Below are 22,075 nucleotides of genomic sequence, written 5' to 3'. Positions count from 1 at the left end.
TGTGTTAGACCAAACCTTTACTATTCATGCACTTAAGTGTCTTTTACGCCCTCAGTATAAAAGATTTTGTCCCTCATGTCTTTTTTAAAACTCTTATCTCTCAAATACCAGGAGGATTTTGCCTTTACCACCCATACATGCAGCGAGTTTCACCGTCTGGATGAAAAAGATTTTCTTCAGATCTCCTCCAAACCTTCTGCTCATTCCCCCAAATCTCTGTAGGGCAGATGGGAAGAAACATTCCCTATCTATGCCCCTAATTCTTTTGCATTTCAATCATGTTACCTCTCATTTTCCTCTGCTCCAAATGAAAACAATCCCAGTCAGTCCAATCTCTCCTTATGACAAACTCTCTAACCCAGCTAATGTTCTGGTAAGTCTCCTCTACACAATCACCAGTGCTATGACATCAACGTGGATTCCAGAATTGCACACAACACTCTAGCTGTGACTCTAACCAACACTTTATATACAGTTCCAGCATAACATCTCTGCGTGTATACTCTATGCCTCGAATAAAGGCAAGTATACTATATGCCCTAAGCACTTTATCCACCTCTGTCCCTCAGTGCTTCCCAAGGTCCTACCATTCATGTATTTGCTTGCCTTGTTTATCCTGCCCAAGTGCATCATCTCACGTTTAACCAAATTCAATTGTATTCACCACTGATCAACCCATCTATTGCCTCTTATAGTCCCAGGCTACCTCCTCACTATTTACCACCCCACCAATTTTTGGAACACCAACAAACTTACTGATCAACCCTTACATTCAAGTCTAAATCATTTATATAAACCAAAGGCCCCAATACTGACCCCAACCACTAGACAGAGTTGCAACTGGAAAAACAACGCTCAATCACCACTCTCTGCTTCCTGCCACTTAGCCAATCGCAGATTCATTTTTTCAAATTTTACTGGATTCCACAGGCTCTTACTTTAGTCTCCCATGCAGGACCCTTGCTAAAATCCAAGTGAATTATATCAAAAGTATTGCCCTCATCACCTGGTGACCTCAAAAATTCAAGTTGGTCAGAAGTGAACTCCTTTAACAAAACCATGCTGTTTTTGATTAATCCTATCTCTCCAAAGGCAAATTAATTCTGTCCCTCAGAAATGCTTCCAATAATTTTCCCACCACTAGTTTCCTGGTTGATCCCTTCTTGAATGATGGTATCACACTGGCTATATGCCAGCACCTCTCATATGGCCAGACAAGAATTGAAAATTTTTGCAAGCACCTTTGCTACTCCCTCCCTTGCTTCACTCAACAATCTGTCAAAGATTTATCCAGTCCAAGATTTTTCCGCTTTTAGGCCTGCCAGACTGCTCAGAACTTCCTCTTGGTCTACGCAAATTTCTTCAATTATTTCACAGACCTCCTGCCTGATTTCTATTCACACATTGTTCACATGAGATGGACACCACCATAAAGTATTCATTTAGAACACTACCTATATCTGCTGGCTTCACATACATGTTACCACTGTGGGCCTTAACGGACTATACTCCTTTTACCCTGAAATGTACTGGTAAAACAACTTAATTTTCCTTTATTCTACCTGCCAATATACTTTTCATGCCCCATTTTTGCTCTTCTAATCTCCCTTTTAAGCTCCCTCTTGCACATTCTATACTCCACTAGCAGTTCTGCTGTTTTGAACCCGCAGTATCTGCCATAAATCTCCCCTTTTAAGAGCATAAAACCATAAGACATAGGATCAGAAGTTAGGCTATTCAGCCCATCAAGTCTGCTCAGTCATTCAATCATTGTTGATAAGTTCCTCAACCCCATTCTCCCAGTAACCCTTGATCCCCTTGACAATCAAGAACCTATCTTAAATATAATCAATGACCTGGACTCCACAGCATTCTGTGGCAGTGAACTTCATAGATTCACCACTCTCTGGTTGAAGAAGTTTGTCCTTATCTCCTATCAAAAAGGTCATCCCTTTAAGGCTGTACCCTCAGGTCCTAGTCTCTCCTAACAATGGAAGCATCTTCCCAACATCCACTCTTGTTCAGGCCATTCAGTATTCTGTAAGTTTCAATTAGATCCCTCTCTCATCCTGCTAAACGCCATCAGGTATAGACCCAGAGTCTTCAACCGTTCCTCCTATGTTAAGCTTTTCATTCCTGGGACCACTCTCGTGAACGTCCTCTGAATCTGCTCCAGGGCCAGTACATCTTTCCTGAGATCCAATTGCTGTATGTCCCTTGATATCCAGGTTCACAGAATTTGATTGTTCCACCCTTTTTCATTATTGGAAAAAATATGGCTCTGTCCTCTATTTCCTTCTTGAATGCATCCCTCGGTTCTGAGGCAGACTTACCTGAAAATATCTGTTCCTAGTTCAAACTGGCCAAATCATATGCAATCTGATTAAAAATCCATCTTCCAAGTTGAACTTTGATTTCAGGCACATATTTGTCTTTCTCCATAACTCTTAGATTCAGGATTGTTATGATTGCTGCCCTGTGAACCTTTACTATGGTGCTACACAAACAAAGACTGTAGTCATGAAGATGGGTAGAAAGAAATGTCCCAGGAATCAGAGCCTTTGGATAAATTCTGAATGGAATGTTGATCTAGCCAGCTGGGAGCCACCAAAATTAAGTCATGACTAGTACTTTTGCAGAAATACAAAGAGAAATGGTGAAGGAGCCAGAGGGGATTGTAAAATTGTACAATCCCTACAGTACAGATAAGAGGGCCATTCAGCCCATCGAGACTGCACCAACCCATCCAGACCTGTAACCCTGCATTAACCATGGCTAATCCACGTAGCCTACATATCTTTGTACTGTGGGAGGAAACCGGAGTACCTGGCTAAAACCCAAGCAGACATGGAAAATATGCAAACTTGGAATTGAACCTGGATCCTTGGTGCTGTGAGGCAGCAGTACTAAGCACTGACCCACCATGCCACCCTGGGCTCCAATAGTTTAATAGAGAAGGTACACTAAATAAAGCTAATCAAATGGACAAAGTTTTAAGAAATGAATAGTTTAAAGTAAAAGATTAAATTGGTCAGTGCATTGAGTAAAGGAGCTGGAAGGTCATGTTGCGGCTGTACAGGACATTGGTTCGGCCACATTTGGAGTATTGTGTGCAAGTCTGGTCTCCTTGCTATTGGAAGGATGTTGTGAAACTTGAAAGGGCTCAGAAATGATTTACAAGAATGTTGCCAGGATTGGCGGGTTTAAGTCAGGGAGAGACAGTATAGGCTAGGGCTATTTTCCCAGGGTAGGGAAGTCCAAAACTAGAGTGCATAGGTTTAAGATAAGAGGAGAAAGATAAGAAAAGGACCTAAGGGGCAACTTTTTCATGCAGAGGGTGGTGCATGTATGGAATGAGCTGCCAGAGGAAGTGGAGGAGGCTGAGACAATTACAGCATTTAAAAGGCATCTGGATGGGTACATGGATAGGAAGGGTTTAGAGGGATATGGGCCAAATGCTGGCAAATGGGACTAGATTTATGTAGGATATCTGGTCAGCATGGAAGAGTTGGACCGAGGGGTCTGTTTCCATGCTGTATCTCTCTGACTATAAATAATCGCTTCATAAAAATTGTGTTTTCATAAAAAAAGTACAAAAACGAGTGGTGTGTAGTTGTGACTATTAATTTGAAGCTAAAAACACTTCTTGGGCCTCAGGGACCGGTGGATGCCCCACCACCAGGAGCAGGAATCTCAAGGGACCCTTTCAGGCATTGGTAGGCTCCCTGGGTTCAAAATGCTCAAGCGTTAACCAACAACGTGGAAACAGATCAGCTGCTAACTCAGCTCCGTTGTTTTTAAATGGGACATGGAGACGTTATTAGCGGCAATGACAGCTTGGACGTGAAGGGCGCTATATCAACGCAAGTTCCTACAGGAGGCAGCGTATGCCTAGTGATTAACGGCGCAGTTTTACGGGCCTAGATGCCCGAGGCAAATGGCGAACTGAAGAGGTTACCAGTGTTCGAGTAGGTCGGAGCGCTGGGATTAGCAACGGAGGTTTGGGAATAGAAGTGGGTTGGATGAGTTTTCCGTAGCGGCTGCTTCTTCGCCTGGATTCAACCTTGCGATGCAGTGCTATGGGTTTAGAAAAGAGGCAACGAGGAATTCCAATAAGACAGCAGCCAATGAGTGAAGAACAATCAGCCTCCGTATCGCATTGCAGCAAGTCGCAGGAAAATGAAAAAAAACAGAAAGCTTCCATCACAGAAGCAAAGAATTCTGCTATTGTTCAGTCTTTTAACAGCGATTGGCTTCTCCATCAAGTTCAGTGCTCTATACACACACACACTTACACATACAATGCCTGCTTTCACGTACTCGGTTTCATTCTCCAGGAGTTACACCCCTCACTTCTGCTCTGATTCAGTGTGAACAGATACCCCCAAAACAAGAGCACAGTGTGCAGCGAGTGAATCACTCACACAAGCTTGCTAAAACGGAGGCGAAAAAATGTCGCCGAACGTGGGATTGTACAGATTCTACAGAGCGCAGGGTGAAGGTGAAACAGATTTCTAGTTAAAGAGGGAGGCACATTTCACCCTTAAGCTACAAAGTAAAGCCCCGAGAGATAGTAAAAAGACTGCTATGGGATATCAGAAACACAGCCACATTGTTAAAATGCTAATAAACGCAAATACACAACTTCAGGTCAGTGAAATATTGAAAGGATTTTTAAAAGTTTAAATTCCTGCCCCCAGTGACAGACGATCATTAAAATCAACAACTACTTACACAATTTCCCCTCAAGTACCTCAGCCTGCGGAACTTATCCAGCCCATCCCCCAGTCTGCCGATTCGGCATCGCTTTATCTCTTAAACTTTACAAGTTTGGGCTGATTCACAGGTACAGCATCAAATCAGCTTTATCGTGATCGGACGAGCACAACGCTTTGGGCAGGGTCAGCAACCATGTTGAAATCCTTACTGCGATACAAGATGGGTCACAGAATATCATTTAGTTTGTGAAGTTTAGATCTTGAATTAGAGGCATGTGGGTTTTGGTCTGTGTATGGGAGGTTTTAATAATTAATTCCCAGCTCTGATGAAGGGTCCGTTGACATTCCTGCTCCTCTGATGCTGCCTGACCTGCTGTGTTCACTTTAATTATTAATTGCCAGTATTTCTGGAATCATGACTTTTAAAACAAAAACTAGTGTGAGAGAGGGCGATAGTGGAATTTGTTTGCATTGGGAGTGTTTTGGGCAGACAGCAAATACTGAAGGGTATTTGCTTGCTTTCAGTTAGAAACATCAGGAATTGATTTTCTTTGGTTGGAAAAAAAAACACAACCAAAACTTGGAAAGCTCTTCTTCTCAGTCCTGGCTGAAATAGGATATGAAACAGTAACAAAAATAGAAATTGCTGAAAAAGTTCAGCAGGTCCAACAGCATCTGTGGACAGAAATCAGAGTTAAGGTTTCAGGTCAAATGACCCTTCTTGAGAACACGTAAGTAACAGTTTTATCTAAAGAGTTACTTTTGAAAAGTTGGGAAATAGATTATCTCAATTTAAGAGCTTAGTTGAAGGCTCCAAACCACAAGTGTTTGGTTGGAACCCTGAAGAGGCTATTCAAAGCAAAGGTGGTTTAAGCTCAGTTGTAACACTAATCAAGAAAAAGGCTATCACAAGATGTGATAGAGAAGGAAACCCATTCTGCTCCTGCAGTATTGTAAACTAATATTATTGGGATAGATTGGATTGTATTTCAATCTTTCAACTTGTGTTATATGCAAACATTCTAGTTTATCTTCTTTTGAGATAAACTTCCGTTTCATTTGTTAAAATCAAATCTGCAGTATTACAAGTTTATATTTCAGGGAAAGACCACTGTATTAAATATAAAGACCTATCAAACCAGGTTTCAGTCTGGGATCTGAGTTGTCGAGTCATAACATCAGTTGGGATCATAAAATAAGTGGCACTCCGTGAAGATCAAGGAAGCCATGCAATGCAAACAGTTCCCAGTTCCAAATCATCTGCACAAGCATCTCCGAATTTGACACATCTATCAGCCTGTACTTACAATAAAAACATAAGACTTTGAAGCCTCAGACAGTCAAGTTTGCTCTGCCATTTAATATGATTGCGATTAATCCAATTATGATCTCAACTCTAATTTCACATTTGGCTTCTCATAAACCTTGACTCCCTTGTCTGTCAAACCCAACTTAGCCTTGAATAAATTCAAATGATACTTGGCTGAAACTTACATTCTTTTGGTTAAGTTTGAGTTGCTTTGAACTTTATGGAGGATTTGTTACCTTGAGGCCTAGCAAGTTCTCGCCTCATCTGAACAAATTCATCTCATACCAACTTAAGCTCCATTTTACCAAACCATTCCCTGAACAACTCACCACTCAGCAGAGATCCGCTGAAAGACTGAACCATCTTTAAATCCACACAGTACATCTAGACAAGCACTTGGACCATAAGTGATCTGGATGGTTCCTGACATTTACTGTGGACATGGTAAACAGGGAGAATCAGCATCTGCTTTGCAAGGGAAAATCCTGGAAGTGGGCAGCGTAGATGTCAGACTTCCTCCTGCTGGTCCTGGGGGAAGAGGTGGTCAGGACATAAGATCATGCCAGCCTAAAGTCACAAGACACCAGGTTATAGTACAACAAAGGAGCAGCACTCTGAAAGCTTGTGATTTCAAATAAATGTGTTGGACTATAACCTGGTGTCTTGTGGCTTCTGATTTTGTCCAACCTAGTCCAACACCGGCACCTCCACGTCATGCCAGCCTGGTTTAAGATTAGTATAGTCTCAGCTGTCTGAAAGACATGGACTTTCTTCCTTCAATGCTTGGCAATGTCCTTTTCCACTACACCTTACTCACCATTTCTACTACAGTACACACTGGATCCAAAATTCTCTCTGGGAGGTTTTAAACTAATTTGGCAGGGGTTTGGTGCACAGAGTAGATGTAAAGTCAAGAGTAAGATCCAATCAGATGTAGAAGGAAAACTAGGACAGTGCAGCAGGCAGAGGAGACATAGGCAGGCTAAGGCAAATGGGAAGACTGGAAGGTAAAATTGTACTTGTGTTAATGCAAGGAGCCTGACTAGTAAGACAAATGAACTCAAGTGCATTGACAGCATGTGAGAATGAGACTGCTGAGACATGGTTGAAGGAAGGGCACAGGCAGCTCCACATTCCAGTGAGATAGAAGTTTCAGGCATGATTCTTTTTTGGGGCGTTGCAGAATGTAAGAGAGGTGGAGAAATTACATTATTGATAAAGATAGCCAGCAAATGAGGGAGGATGTTATAGAAGAATCTTCAAATGAGACCATCTGGGTAGAGCTTAGAAATTTTAAAAAAGCCAACCATAGGCTTCCCAAAAAGGGAGGGAGATAGAGGAACAGAAGTGTAGGCAAGTGACAGAAAGGGGAATAAGGTTATAGTAGGGGATTTCAACTTTGATAACATTAACTGAGATTGCCTTAGAGTCAAAGGATGAGAGAGTGGAATTTTTACATAGCATTAAGAGAGCTTTTTTGGGCCAGCGCATAGATAATCTGACTAGAGATGGGGCAGGGCTAGACCTATTTCTAGGGAATGAAGCCGGTCAAGTGGTTGAAGGATCAGTGGGTCAGCATTTTAGGGATAGTGACCAAGTTTCAAAGACATTATGGGAAGGGATAAGGATAGTACAGAAACTAAATCGGGGTGGGGGGGGTGCAATTTCAATATCATTAGACAGGATCTGGCAAAAAAACGGACTGCGAGCGACGACTTGCAGCTAAGTCTACATTTGGAAAGTAAGTCTTTTAAATGTAGCGTAGAGAGACTTCAGGGGCAGCATATTCCTCCAAGAGTAAAGGGCAAGGGCAACTAGCCCAGGGAACCCTGGATGTAAAGGGTTTAGAGAGTTTAAAGAAGGAAAAGGAGTATAAAATGTGTTGGGTGGGCTTAAAATTAGAAAAAATATCTTTGGCAGATAGGATTAAGGCAAGCACAAGGCAGTATAAAAGTATGTTTACAGCAAGAGGACTATCAGGGAAACAGCGAGGCCTATGAGAAACCAAAGGGACAATCTGTGTGGAGCCAGTGGTTGAGGTCTCAAGTAAATATTTCTCAGCCATATTTGAAACAGAAAGATATTATAGCTTGAGATTTTAGCTAGGATGGTGAAGTTCTACAGCACGTTAAGAGTAATAAGGAAGTATTGGCTGTTTTAGTGGGTATACAGGTGCCTAAATCCCCAGGCTCTGATGATATGTATCCCAGGCTGCAAGGGAGGAAATTGCTGGGGCCCTGGCGGAGATATTAAATATCTCACTAGTCACAGGTGACTGGAGGATATCTAATTTTGTTCCTTTGTTCACGGAGGGCAGCAGAGATGGGCCAGGTAAATCCAGTTAGTCTAACAGCGGTAGGGAAGTTACTGTAAAGAAATTCTGAGGGATAAGAATAAATAACATTTGGAAAGGCAGGGATTGGTCAGGGATAGATAGTCAGCACTGATTTGTTCAGAAATCCTGTCAGACTAATTTAGTTGAGACATTTTTGAAAAAAAGGTGACTAAATATATCATCATGGTAGTGCAGTTGATGCGGATTACAGTAAGGCTTCTGGCAACATCCCACACAATACTAATCCAAAAAGGTAAGAGTTCATGGAATCCAAGGCAAGTTGGCAAACTGAATCTAAAATTGGCTTCCCTCATTAGAACTCCCAAATTAAATCATCTTTCACTTATCAGGATTAAATTTCATCTGCCATTACTCTGCCCAATTTACCAGCTATCTATAGACTATAACCGGAGACCATTCTCATTATCAACAGCACCAACTTTCATGTCATCTGCAAACTTACTAATTATACTTCTACCTTCACATCCAAGGTGCTATGTGTACGTAACATCAGCAAGGGTCCCAGCATCAATCCCTGTGGTACCCTGCTGATCACACACTTCTAATCACAACCATCCACCAACACTAACAATACTAGCCAGGGTGTAAAATATAAGAGCAAGGAAATCCTGTTATGACTTAAAAAAGAAACATTGGTTGGGCTAATTTGGAATAGTGCGCGCAGTTCTGGTCACCACACTATCAGAAGGATGTGATTGCACTGGAGAGGGTGCAGAGGACATTCACCAGGATGTTACTGGCACAGCATTGAAATGCAGGAGAGTCCCATAAGTGGATCAAAGATGTTCCACTCGCAGAAAGCATAAAAGATCTTGCTCCAGAGATGTGTCGTAACACATCTGAGCAGGTTGATTGAAAATATTCTCAAGTTGTGAGATGCTCCCAACGTCAAGACTGACCTCATTGGACTTTTCATCGGATACTGCCACAAATCCTTCCAGAGCCCATGTCACTCAGATCCCTATTAGATTCCACTCAGTCTCCACTGCTCTGTCAAAACAGAATTAGAGACTAAAAACCCACAAGAGAGAAAAAAAAAACTTATCACTGCAGTTTCAATCTGTTTAAGAAATAAAAAATAACTGCAGTGGCCTCAAATTTGAAATAAACAGAATGCTGGAGAAAATCAGCAGGTCTGAGTAGCCGTGGAGATAGGAACAGAGTTAGCATTGAATCTGAAATTACTTTTGTTCTCAAGTCTGTGTTCCCTTATCCTAGTCTATCCCACAAGAGGAGCATCCATCCTGCAAAGTCCAGTCAGGTTCTTATCAAAACAATAAAAAAAGATTACTTTTCATTCTTCTAAACTCCAATGAGTAAAAGGTTGAACAGCCTGAATCTTTTGTCACATAAAACGCCCATTATCTCAGGAGTAAGTCAAGTGAACCTTCTTTGAACTGCTTCTAATGCAATTACATCCTTCTTCAAATATGGAGATCAAAACTATACTCCCGACATGGTCTCACCAAGGCCCTATACAGTTACAGTAAATACTTTTTATATTCCATTCCTCTTACAATGGAAAAATCCCCTTCACATTCCCAAATCATTTGCTATATCTGCATAATAACCTTTTAAGATTCATGTACTAGGACATCCAGATCCTGAGTTGTGCAATGTGTTTTTGTTCATTCATGGGATGAGGGTATCAATGGCTAGGCCAGTATTTATTGCTCGTCTGTAATTGCCCATCAAGCAGTTAAAAGTCAACCACATTGCTCTGCGCCTGGGGTCACATGGCCAGACCAGGCAAGGCAGTTTCATTCCCTAAAAGGACATTAGTGAACCAGATGGATTTTTCCAACAATCAATTCATGGTCATCATTAGACCCTTCATTCCAAAATTTTACTAAATTCAAATTCCACTTCCATTATCTGCTGTGCAGGAATTGAACCCAGTGTCCCCAGAACATTATCTGAGTCTGTAGATAAACTATTACTCTAGATAAGACATTAAGTGATTGCTTCCCCAACTCATACAAGATGTGGGTAAACATGAAACGTGAATGCCAAGGTCACTATTTCATTAAGTGCTTACAAGATTGGATTGGAACCCAGGCATGTAGAACATGATGGATTAGCAGCCCATCACCTTAACTCTCCACCACCTCATCACACAAATTCCATTTACAGAAATATACTGCCGATAGAAGAGTACACATGTTCTCCCCTTTAGTCCAGATGCCAAGATCTTCTCCACCCATTAAATCTGTCTAAATCCCTTTGCAGACACTCTACCTCCACTGGTCAACATACTTTCCTGTCCACATTGATCAGTGGCACTGAAGACAACAAATACTGGGAATCACAGCAGGTCAGGCAGCATTCATGAAGAGGGAGCAAGCTAATTTTTCGAGTCTAGATGACTCTTCATCTTTGGAACTGTATATTCCATCCCACATCTAATCATTGACAATCTGTCAACGCTTTCATGTCAAAGGCCCCAACACCAATTCCTGTGACATTCCCTAAAGGACATTAGTCAACCAGTTGGGTTTTTCCAACAAATTGGCAGTGGATTCGTGGTCATTAGATTCTTAATTCCAGACGTTTTTATTGAATTCAAATTCCATCATCTGCCATGGCATGATTCGAACCGAGGTCCCCAGGACATTATCTGGGTCTCAGGATTAACAGTCCAGCAATACACCACTAGACCATTGCCTCCCCCAGCAGTAACCCAACAACCCTATTAGCTAACCAATTCTCTATTCATAGAAGTGTTACCCCTCCCCCCACACCGTATGTTCTATTTTGTATCATAACATAACTAGGGTTCAACTATGGTAATCCTTCCCGATCACATTGATCTTCAAATGTCCTGCTACAACCTCTAAATCACTGGGGGGAAAGCAGTGCCTTAGTACTAACTTAACTGGACAAGAAACCAGAACTGCTGGCTAATGTTCTGGTAACGGGTTCAAATCCCACTATGGCAGATAATTAAATTTGAATTCAATTAAATTCTCTAACAAAAAAAGCGCTAATCTGATGACAACTATGCAACTGCTATTAATTGTTATAAAAACCCAACTGGTTTAATATCACCTTTTGAGGAAGGAAATCTACCAGTTTTACCCAAATGTGACACCACGTGGTTAACGCTTAACTGCCTTCTGGCAACTAGGAATGGGTAATAACTACTGGCCTAGCCAGTGACACCCATTTTACATAAGGTCCATGTATTTAGTCAAATAACTGCCAAAGGGACAGGGATAACGTTAGGTTCCAGCTTTCTAACTCACCTCTGCCTCATACTATTTGAGTCTGCTGAGACCTTTCCAGAATCCAAAGAATTCAGGAAGACTTAACCAATGCATACACTATATTTACACACAGTTCCTTTAAGATCCTGGAGCGCAGGCCTATTAGTTTAAGACTCACCTTGTTGTACATAATCCAGTTTGTTTCTCATTTCTACCACATCCCTGAAATCTGACATTCCTCAAACCACATTGTGCTGCAATTTTAATTCAGTCCTCCATCTTGGCCATTCTTTCTTCCCCGGTCCCCAAGAGACTTTCCACCTCCCTCCTCGTACACTACATCGGGGCTCAAATCCCCAACTTCGACCATCCAGAAGGACAAGGGCAGCAGATACATGGGAACATCACCTGCCAGCCAATCTCAATCCTGACTTGGAAATATATCATCGTTCCTTTATTGTTGTTGGGCCAAATCCTGGAACTCTCCCCCAGTCAGCATTGTGAGTCTACCTACATCCCCTTGAACAGGAGTGGGAGTGTGGGTGGGGGTGGGGGGGCAACCTCACCTAATTTTTTTTTTGCTGTCTTTGGTTCTCCACTGACCACTTGTGATATTTGAGAGTGAATTCATACAGCACTCTCCATGCATTTTGAACAGCTCTATTTTTAATGATTATGGACCTATCGTCAAGACCCCTCCATTCCTTTATCTCCTTTCACACACTTTGAAAGAAGCTGTAACAGGAATAAGGAACACCACAATGGATTACTCCAGAGTTTAATGTTGGTCATGAGTGGGCAGGGGATTTTCATTCAGCAACTTTAATAGTGCTTCTGTATGGGACAGTGATAACACCAAGTACAGCTGTAAATGTGGACACAAGTTATACTACACTAGAAGGGGGAAAAAGATCAGACGATACTGGTCAACCTTAACAAGACAACTAGGCCAGCAGAATGGGCACCACCCCGCACCACACCCCCCCAACCCACCATCTAATTTGTTCCGCCACGCCCAGCCCCATGAGCTTGCCCTACACATTCCCCCAACCACTACAAACAAATTAAATCTTTGCAAAGCTCCAGTTAATCATGAGCTTTAAGAGGTAACCATAAGCTTTAGGAGGTAACCATAATACTTGACTTTTGACAGTGCAGAATAAACAGTATTAAGATTAGTAAATAGCCTCAACTTGTCGTCATTTATAATTGTTTGGTAGCATTTTGGACAGTCTCCCACCACCCTCCCCACATCATCTCTCCCCACCCCAACCAGCATGTTGCTACCTGTTGACATTGGTGAGGGTTCTGGGGCAGTGTCTCACAATCCTTCAATAACAGTGATGACAATTCTAAAAACATGACACTATCCCACAGCTCAGCAACTCAACAATTCTGCTGGAGAGTAAACCCAAATTTACGGGCAAACTATTGTGCTTCTCAAAACAAAGCTGGATTAACACTACACCCAACACAAAGCCAAGACATTTGGACAAGGTAGTCTACCCTGCAGGCTCCCAAATATAGCCTCAAGGGCTTTGACTGCAGGAAAGCCACAATAGTCACAGGATTACTGAAAATCACCAGCATACTCCTATGATGCTGCTTGGCCTGCTGTGTTCATCCAGCTCTACACCTTGTTATCTCAGATCTTCCAGCATCTGCAGTTCCTACTATGTCTGTATACTCCTCAAACATATTCTGTTCATACATCAGGAATCACATAGACAGGACCAAGCAGATCAGTTTACTATTCCAAGGACAATACTTCCACTAGAGTTAACTGCTCTCTGTTGAGATGGAGCAGGCCCAGGAAATGGGGAGATTCACAGGACAATCCAAATTTGTGTCATAAAAGTCAGGCACTAAAATAACTTATAAATGTAAGCAACATCAAAATTTCACTCAGTTTGACAGAAAATCATCATTCCAGGTTAGAACATCTGTACTATACTAAAGAAAAAAGGGGAAAAATTAAAAAGGGAAGGAAAGGAGCACTCCTGATTTAGAAGGCATTCCAGAATTATGACATTTTACACGAAAGAATCAATAGCTTTTTCATTATTTATACTCCCCACAATCTTCTTCCATCTTCCTTCATTTAGCCTCATCAGGCCATTCAGCTTTCCACACAATACATCAACACTCCCCGCAACCACTTCCAACGGGAGCGAGTTCCACATTTTCACTAATTCCAGAGTAAAGACAGGTATCCTCCTGATTGGATTTACTGCTTACAATTTTAGTCCCTCATCTGGTTTCCTTCACTTCCCTGTATTACCATATCAAGCCAGTCAGCCCTCTTAGCTGGAGAAAGAAGCCTATGCCACATTCCTTGGAAGATCCAACCTTTCAGTTCTGGTATCATTCAAGTCAATCTTTTTTGTACCTTCTCTAATTCACTTTATCTGTTTATTAAAATGCACACTAGAACTGTATATTGCAGACCAAACAAGGGTCTATACATTGGATATAACTTGTCTAGTTTCCAATTCTCACTCTAGAAATACTTGGTTTGAATTGTTACAACACCTTGGAGCTTTGGGATTTGAGAAATGCACATCTTGATCTTTCTGCTCTTCAACCCCACTTTAGCCTCACATTACAAGGTGGATGTATTATTTCTCCTAACAAAGCAAACCACTTCACACTTCCCCATAGCAAGTGACATTTTTACACTGATTCTGTAAATGTATTCCATGTGCTTTTGCATAGTGGTGCAGTCCTCTTCTACGTGAGCTAGAGCAGCCAAATAGGATGTCATCTACATTCTGAAACTGTACTTTGATTCCGCCATTAAAACCATTAATGTAAAGAGTCAGTGGCCCCAGCACCAATGGCCTGTACAACATGACTTCTCAACCATTTTCTGTTTTGTAGCCAGATTGCAAATCATTCTTCATGTCCCTTTCACATTTTCACATTCACCTTGTCCCCGCCTCCACGTACTCACCTTTGGAGAGAGGTTGTAAGGCTATTCAAACGTTTATGTTAAATCATATTACATCTACATCATCCTTCTCTACTCAGACAATGCTTCAAAAGAATTCAATAAAATTGAGCAAATGTGAACCTCCCTTTTGTAATCCATGCTATTACATTTGCCATTTCTAGATTTTTTCTGCTATATCTTTGAGTAAAGAATATCCTTTGACCTCCAGTGTTCGGTATAGTCCACACTTTCAATTCCCTCTTTAAATATAGGAACCATACTCCCCATTCGTCTTGCACCATTCTCTTTCCTAATGAATTCTCATATCACAGTGACTTCACCATCTATTCTATCCTTTAATTGACACACATGACAAAAATGGGAGGACAGGCAGGTGGTTTTGAGAAAGTGGGGAGGCTGCAGAAGGTCTTGGACAGGCTAGGCGATTGGACAAAGTGGTAGATGGAAGACAATGAGGCAAAGTGTGATGTTATGCACTTTGGTAGGAGAATAGCGGCATAAACTGTTTTCTAAATAGGGGATGGCTTCAGAAATTTGAAGCACAAGAAGGATTTGAGGGAGTCCTAGCTCATGATTCTCAAAAGTTAGCATGCAGGGGGAGGCAATGGCATAGTGGTATTATCACTGGTCTGTTAATCCAGAGAAGCAGGTAATGTGCTGGGGAATTCAGTGTGAATCCTGCCATGGCAGATTGTGATATCCGAATTCAATAAAAAAGTGATGACTATGAAACAATTGTCATGAAAAACTCATCTGGTTCATTAATGTCCTTCAGGGGAGGTATGCTGCCATCCTTACCTGATCTGGCCTACATGGGACTCCAGACCCACAGCAATATGGTCGACTCTCAACTACCCTCTGGGATGGGCAATAAATGCTAGCTTAGCCAACGACGCCTGTGAACAAGTTAAAGTCTCAGTTGGCAGTTAAAAAGGCAAATGCAGTGTTAATATTCTACCCCCCTTGAAATGAACATGACAGCAGGGATGTACTGTGGGGGCTGCAGAAGGCTTTGGGTGGCATTTGAAATATTGAGAGCAGTTTTGGCTCAATTCATTAAAGTTAGAGATCACTGCTTGAAGGCAGCAGAAAGAGGGGGGTGACCTGGGTGTAGCCAAATGAGGGCCATTGCAAAGTGGTTGCAGATGAGTTACAGCAGATGAGAGAGAGGGGATAGCACAACACAGACAAGTGTAACACCATGGCAGCAGATCTCCAGCAAGGATTTGTAGAAATCTATAAGCAGCAGCATGATTGATTATCCTACCCTCTCACATATACAGATATCCATTCTGGTCTCTCTAAAAACCAGGCCGGAAAACACAACGGCACTTCATCGGCAGCTGCACTAATGGATGTTACCCAGCAGGGTAATGAAATGTCTGCAGAACAACGAACCAGCTCAGCGAGCCAACCAACCACAACAGGTCTCTCCAAATGTCAGGTTTATTTTTTTTAAGTTTCACTGGCTAAAGGTGAAACAATAACTTTTAATATTTGTCATTTTACTGTTGAGTGTAATATTAGAACCCATTCACAGCTCTATCCACTCTTTCATTTTTTTGTGCCGTAATTGTGCAGATTATGAGTAAACACGATTTAGGTGGGTATTTGGAATGTCAACGGAACAAGTTGAGCATAGGGGTTGGTGTTTATGCAGGATCAGTCATTTTGGGCAAGAGCACCAGAGAGTATTCGTTGCCCATTATTTCTTTGATGTTTCGAAAGGACATGGGACTTCTTGCGTAAAAAGTGTAAACAAGAAGGAAGTTACAGGAATTGCACTGAAGATTGTCAAAGACAAGCTGCAAGAACATAGCACTGAAACATTTGATTTAGTTCATCAGCTAACTGAACAGAAAACAAACAAAAAAAAAAGGCAGAGGAGCCAAATGAGGCCACTCAGTAGTGGAGAGATTATAGCAAACAGGAAATGCCAGAATTATTCAAATATCTTTAAAAAGAACTGGGTTATTGGTGCAACTCAGTGACTTGAACAGAGGTTTCAGTTTCATTTCTGCAGAGATATAGCAGAAGGCTAATGTTTAAGTGCCTTTACTCAGGAAGCACCTCACTGCCAAGGTTGTCACCTCTCAAAAAAAAAGCTCCTGAACCAAAGTCCCACTGGCTCTTTTGTTTGTACGGGAATGATCCCATGTCACCAGTGGGAGGAGGGGAGTCATTCCCATTGCTCAGGCCCACTATTCATCTCTCAATCAACATCATGATCAATTCTGGAGATCACCAGCCTGCATGTGGAAGTTTGGCGCATAAAGATAGGCTGCCAAGCTTGCTACACTAATAGTGACCACATTTCAGAAAGTAATGCCTTTGGCAAGTTCTGAAGTAGTGAATAAAGTAGTAGATAAACACAAGGCTTTCTTTCCAGACAAGACCGATGGGAGGTTTTGTTAAACTATCAGTGAGCAGCAGTCAAACACATTGATATTGGAGCCAAATGCTCAGTGAAGAGGTCTTTGACCCCATTCTGTACTGTTGTCCTTTTTGCTGAGATATTAACCCTTTGAGAATTAGGATGCGCAAGAAAGTCAACTACCTCTATAGCAGAGTTGAGAGAAAACAGCAGCAGATTGACCAATGTGGGGTGAGGGATGTATCACCTGGATAACTTGTCATCTTCTAAATAGTGAAGAGGAGAAACCCTGACCGATTCAGGGTAACTGCAGCATGCCAAAACAGCACCAGGGCACAGGTGTTGCACAGGTTCTCTATCACATGGTCTTAGAGACCATCAGGGGAACCTGACACCATTTGCCAAAAACGTGAAAGATCTTTAAAGTGTAGATACTGTATAGAGCAGTGAGCTGCACATGATAATACTGCAATCTGGGGCAGGGGTTATCTCATGTAGACAAACCACGAAACATTTTGACATACTGAGACATCAAGTTATTTCATGCAGAGCACAAAGAAGCAGAAAGATCAGCCTCTTTCAGTGCTGTAACTTTTCTATGGCTTGGAGTTCAAATGGAAGCAAATCCTTGGACAGCATGGCAGCACAGTGGTTAGCACTGGTGCCTCTGTACCAGGGACCCATATTCACTTCCAGCCTTGGGTAACTGTGTTGAGTTTGCATGCTCACCCCACGTCTGTGTGGAATTCCAGGTGCTTCAGTTTCCTCCCACATATATTTGCTAGCATCTTGTAAAGTATAAATAAATGAATCAGATAGAAATTTCCAGCCCAAGAAGTGCTACTTTAAGAAGACTGAAATCAAGGTCTGAAGGGATTCAGAGGGTTGTGGGTCTTGTGAAATTGGAAGGCGAGTGGTGTTAGGGATTTAGAAAAAAAAGAGGAGAGGGTATACAGGAATCTGAAAGCAAATTTTTTTTTAAAAAGTCAAAGCTCTGCCAGATTGGGAGCCATGGGGATTGGATGAATGGAATTTAGTGCACATTAGTTATTGAGCAGAGCTGCCCCATTCTCAACTTTAAACGAGGATGGGGCAGGTGGGGGGGAAAAGGAGGAAGGAAACAAGATGTCTCCTCTTTGATACTTGCTCATAGTCCTACAAAGCAAGTCTTTGCCCATTTGCTCTATCACTGTTACTTCTGCAGGTCCCAAGGATCTATCCTTTCCCTCCAACCACCTTGATAGCAACTAAATACAAGGCCAGTCCCATATGAATACTGACAACCACAGCTCTAATTCACCATCTCATCTCTCATCCACTCCACATCTCAGATTGGTCAGCTGCTTACCTAGTGTCCAGTACTGGGCAAGCAGAAATCACCTCCAAATAAATATATAATCCTCATGTTACAGAGATCTCCAATTCTGACCTTCACCACTCTCATTAATGATGGTAAAATTGCAGCCATCTCTGCCAAACATGATTATACTGCCCCATCTTTAGAACCAAGCTACTCTTGCTTACCTAATGTTCTGGTTACCTACCCTAACTCTGCCTTTTATGGCCTCCCCAATTTTAACTGGTAACACTTCTCTGCAGAGTTTAGAAAGCTTTTATACAAAAGTGAAATATTTGAAGTTACTAGAAATTAGTGTTCAAAAAAAATCCTTTCATTGGATGTTGGTGTCACTATCTGAGTGAGCACTTGTTGCCTATTTGCTCCTGAAAAGACAATGGTGAGCTGTTTTCTTGAACTGCTGCAGTCCATTGGTGCAAGAACACCTACAGTGCCAATAGCAAGGGAATTCCAGAATTTTGACAGTGACACTGAAGGAAAGGCAATATATTTCCGAGTCAGGATGGCAAATGGCTTAGAGGGAAACAGGCAGGTGGCAGTATTCCTATTCATTTGCTACCTTTGTCCTTCTACGTGGAAGTGGCTGTGGGTTTGGAAGGTGCTGAGGAGCCTTGGTGAATTTCTGCAGTGCATCTTATAGATGTTCAGCAGCAGCAGTGTATACCATCAGTGGTGGAGGGCATGGATGCTTGTGGATGAAGTGCCAATCAAATGGCTGCTTTGTCCTGGATGCTGTCCAGCTTCTTGAGTGTTGTTGGAGCTGCACTCCAGGCAAGTCGGAAATATTCCATCACACTCTTGACTTGTGCCTTGTAGTTGGGAGGAAGTGAAGTTACTCAACAGTATTCCTAGCCTCTGACTTTTTCTTAGAGCCACTGTGTTTATATGACTAGTCCAGTTTAGTTTCTTGTCAATGGTAAATGCCAGGATGTTGATATCGGAGGATTCACTGATGGTAATGCCATCGAACATCAAGGGGTAATGGTTAAAGTTGCTTGTTGGAGATGGAAATTGACTGGCATTTATGTTCCACGAATGTTACTTGCCATTCTCAACCCAAGTCTGGACACTGTCCAGGTCTTGTTGCATTTAGACATGGACTGCTTCAGTATCTAAGGAGTCACAAAATGTGCAATGGTCGGCACCAATCATCCCACTCTGACCTGATGGAGGGAAGGTCATTGATGAAGCAGCTGATGATGATTGGGCATAGGGCACTACCTTGAGGAACTCCTGCAGAGATGCGTTGAGAGAAAGCAGACTTAATGTTTCAGGTCCAGTGAGCCTTCTGACAAAGAGTCACTGGATCTGAAACATTAACTCTGCTTTCTCTCCATAGATGCTGCTAGACTTGTGGAGTTTTCCCAGCCATTTCTATTTTTATTTCTGATTTTCAGCTTCTGCAGTTCTTTTGGTTTTTTGTTCCCTGCAGGGTCCCTGGAGCTGAGACCATTGACTTCCAACAACCAAATCATCTTCCGATGTGCCAGGTATGACTCCAACCAGGGCAGGTTTCCCCTCAATGGTCACTGACTCCAATTGTTGGAGGGCTCTTTCATGGCACACTGACATTTGCAGTTCTGATACCAAGAGCACTTACTCACCTGACCAATTGAAGTCTTTTGGCCACATTTGAACCAGAAATGTGGAGCTTTGTGGCCATGGCAGAACCTAAACTGAGCATCAGTGAGCAGATTATTGTTCAACAAGTGCTGCTCAATTTGTTTCCAAAGAACTCTAACTACATTTGCTCTAAATGCTTTAATATTTTATCTCTTCATACCAGGCCTCGGTCTGCTGAATTCCCTCACCTCAAACCTGCCCATAATGAGCAGCTCAATACCCTTCCACTTGTGTTCTATGCCCAAAGCATTCAGCCTGACATTTTCCATTACTTTTCTTTTCCTGAAAAAAAATAGTGGTCTGATAGACTTCAAGTATTGTGCTTAACATTTTGGGAACTTAAAGCCTTCAAATCCCTCTTTTTATGCATCACCAAACACACTGTTTATTCTCACTCAATTTCTATTCCAATTTATGACTTTTGCCCCCAATCCATGTCTCTTATCTTCTAACAGTTGTGCACACCACATTCACAGCAATTCTTGACTGATAAAGATCACCAGCTCTCTTTCTGAAATCTAGGTGTTTTTTTTAAAGTCCAAAAATTGCCATCATCCTGATGAGAAACAGCTCAGCCTGGATTTATCCAATGCTCTTGCTCTCCCTTACAGAGGAGGAGTATTAATTTGTCAGACAGCATCCTGACAGTCAAATATACTTCTCTAAAGTTCCCAGAAAGAGTCCCATGTCTCCAGAAATTCCAAGGATGCTTGATGCTCAGTTTGACAACATTAAGTTGATTCAAGTTGTAGAACAAAATTCTGTTGCCAATTTTACAAAGATAACATTAAAATAAGTTGCAACTAGGAAGTAGTTGGTATTGTAAAAAAAAAACTAGTTTCCTCTGGCAGATCATCATCAGATTGCAACTACAGTCCAAACTCAACTCAACACTGGGGTAGGGTGAGGTGGTGGGTGGAGTTCTTCAGCTACTGTTGTGCTCACAGGGATTCCCAGACTGATTAATGAACATCTGAAAACATTAAAAACTTGGCATGGCATTAAATAACAATAAACCCACACATGGTTTCAGTAGTGTGGTATAGTCAAAATAATTCAAAACATACCCTGTTCACAGGACATAAATGAGACAAGTTTCAGAAAAAGATAAACAATCAAAAATAAAACAAACATCTGGGCACCAATACAGAAATGGTTTTGAATCACACAGACAGGCCAATCAGCCCTTGTGGACCCTCCAAAAGATGTCTCATTTGTTCATTCCCTACTGTCCTGCAAATTTCTCCCCTTCAAGTATTTATCCAATTCTCCTTTCGGAGTAATTGCTGACTTGCATCTACTGCCTGTTCAGATAATGTACTGCAGATCACAACAACCTCTGAGACAAGATAAATTCTCATTTTCATTTCGATCATCAGCCAAATATGCCAATCTAGCTTTGCCCAGTTAAATCAGCCTTAAACCTTTGCTGCTGAAAACAGAACAAGCCCAGTTATATAACAAAATCCTGCATGTGTAAAACCCTGTATGCCAGCTTGTCCCAAATGCCCTGCTGGCCTTAACACTTATTCTTGAGGGCAATCAATGCCCAGAGTTGGGCAGAATTGTCCAGCAGAGGCCCAGTCGATCACCTACAGAGGAAGGATTGGAGATATCCATCTCTTGTATTCTACATTTGTGAAGAGGTCTTTAAATGGTTTAATTTATTGAAAACAAGATTGAAGTAGTTGCCCTTCAAGGATTTGTACCCCCTTCCTCCTCAATCTCTCCATCTCCCACCCTCCAAAACTGTGTATCCAGGTGTGTGCATGACCCTGGGGAGGGGGCTGAGACCCACTTCCGATCCCACTCCTTGTATGGGCACATACCCCTCCCACCCACACCCAAAACCCAGGCCCTCTGCGTCTGGCCGTGTCTCTCAGCAACCACCATCCCTTCCCCTCTCTGTCTCTCCTCCCCCCGCCATGCTGCGCACCACCATCCCTCCGTGTGTGTGTGTGTGTGTGTGTGTGTGTCTCTGTCTGTCTCTCTCTCCGCTCCCCCCCACCGGTCGGTCTGACATTTATTTGAAGATTTCTCCCACATACTTCCATTCTCAGTGGCACTGGGCCCGGGGGGAGTGCACGCGTGCTCGTGTGAGAGAGAGAGAGAGAGAGACGTGCGTGCGTGTGTGTGTGTGTGAGAGAGAGAGAGAGAGAGAGACACGCGCGCGTGTGTG

The 22,075-nt window shown here is 42.2% G+C and overlaps 1 protein-coding gene across 5 annotated transcripts in view; it reads right to left on the bottom strand.

Annotated features, from left to right (window-relative positions):
- Nucleotides 1-22,075, bottom strand: part of LOC109923498 (TGF-beta activated kinase 1/MAP3K7 binding protein 1) — a 137,806-nt gene that overhangs the window by 17,949 nt on the left and 97,782 nt on the right. The window contains exon 1 of one of the 5 annotated variants that reach the window (XM_048617320.1): nt 4,735-4,901. The exons of the other annotated variants lie outside the window; for them this stretch is intronic. The gene's annotated coding sequence lies outside the window, so the exon portion shown is untranslated. Of the gene's footprint in view, nt 1-4,734; nt 4,902-22,075 lie in introns of those variants that run through there. 5 annotated transcript variants of the gene reach the window in all.

The sequence above is a fragment of the Rhincodon typus genome, chromosome 37 (genome assembly GCF_021869965.1).
Source record: "Rhincodon typus isolate 14 chromosome 37, sRhiTyp1.1, whole genome shotgun sequence".
Taxonomy (NCBI): Eukaryota; Metazoa; Chordata; class Chondrichthyes; order Orectolobiformes; family Rhincodontidae; genus Rhincodon; species Rhincodon typus.
The sequence above is the reverse complement of the archived record's forward strand: the minus strand, read 5'-3'. Positions and strand labels throughout refer to the sequence as shown.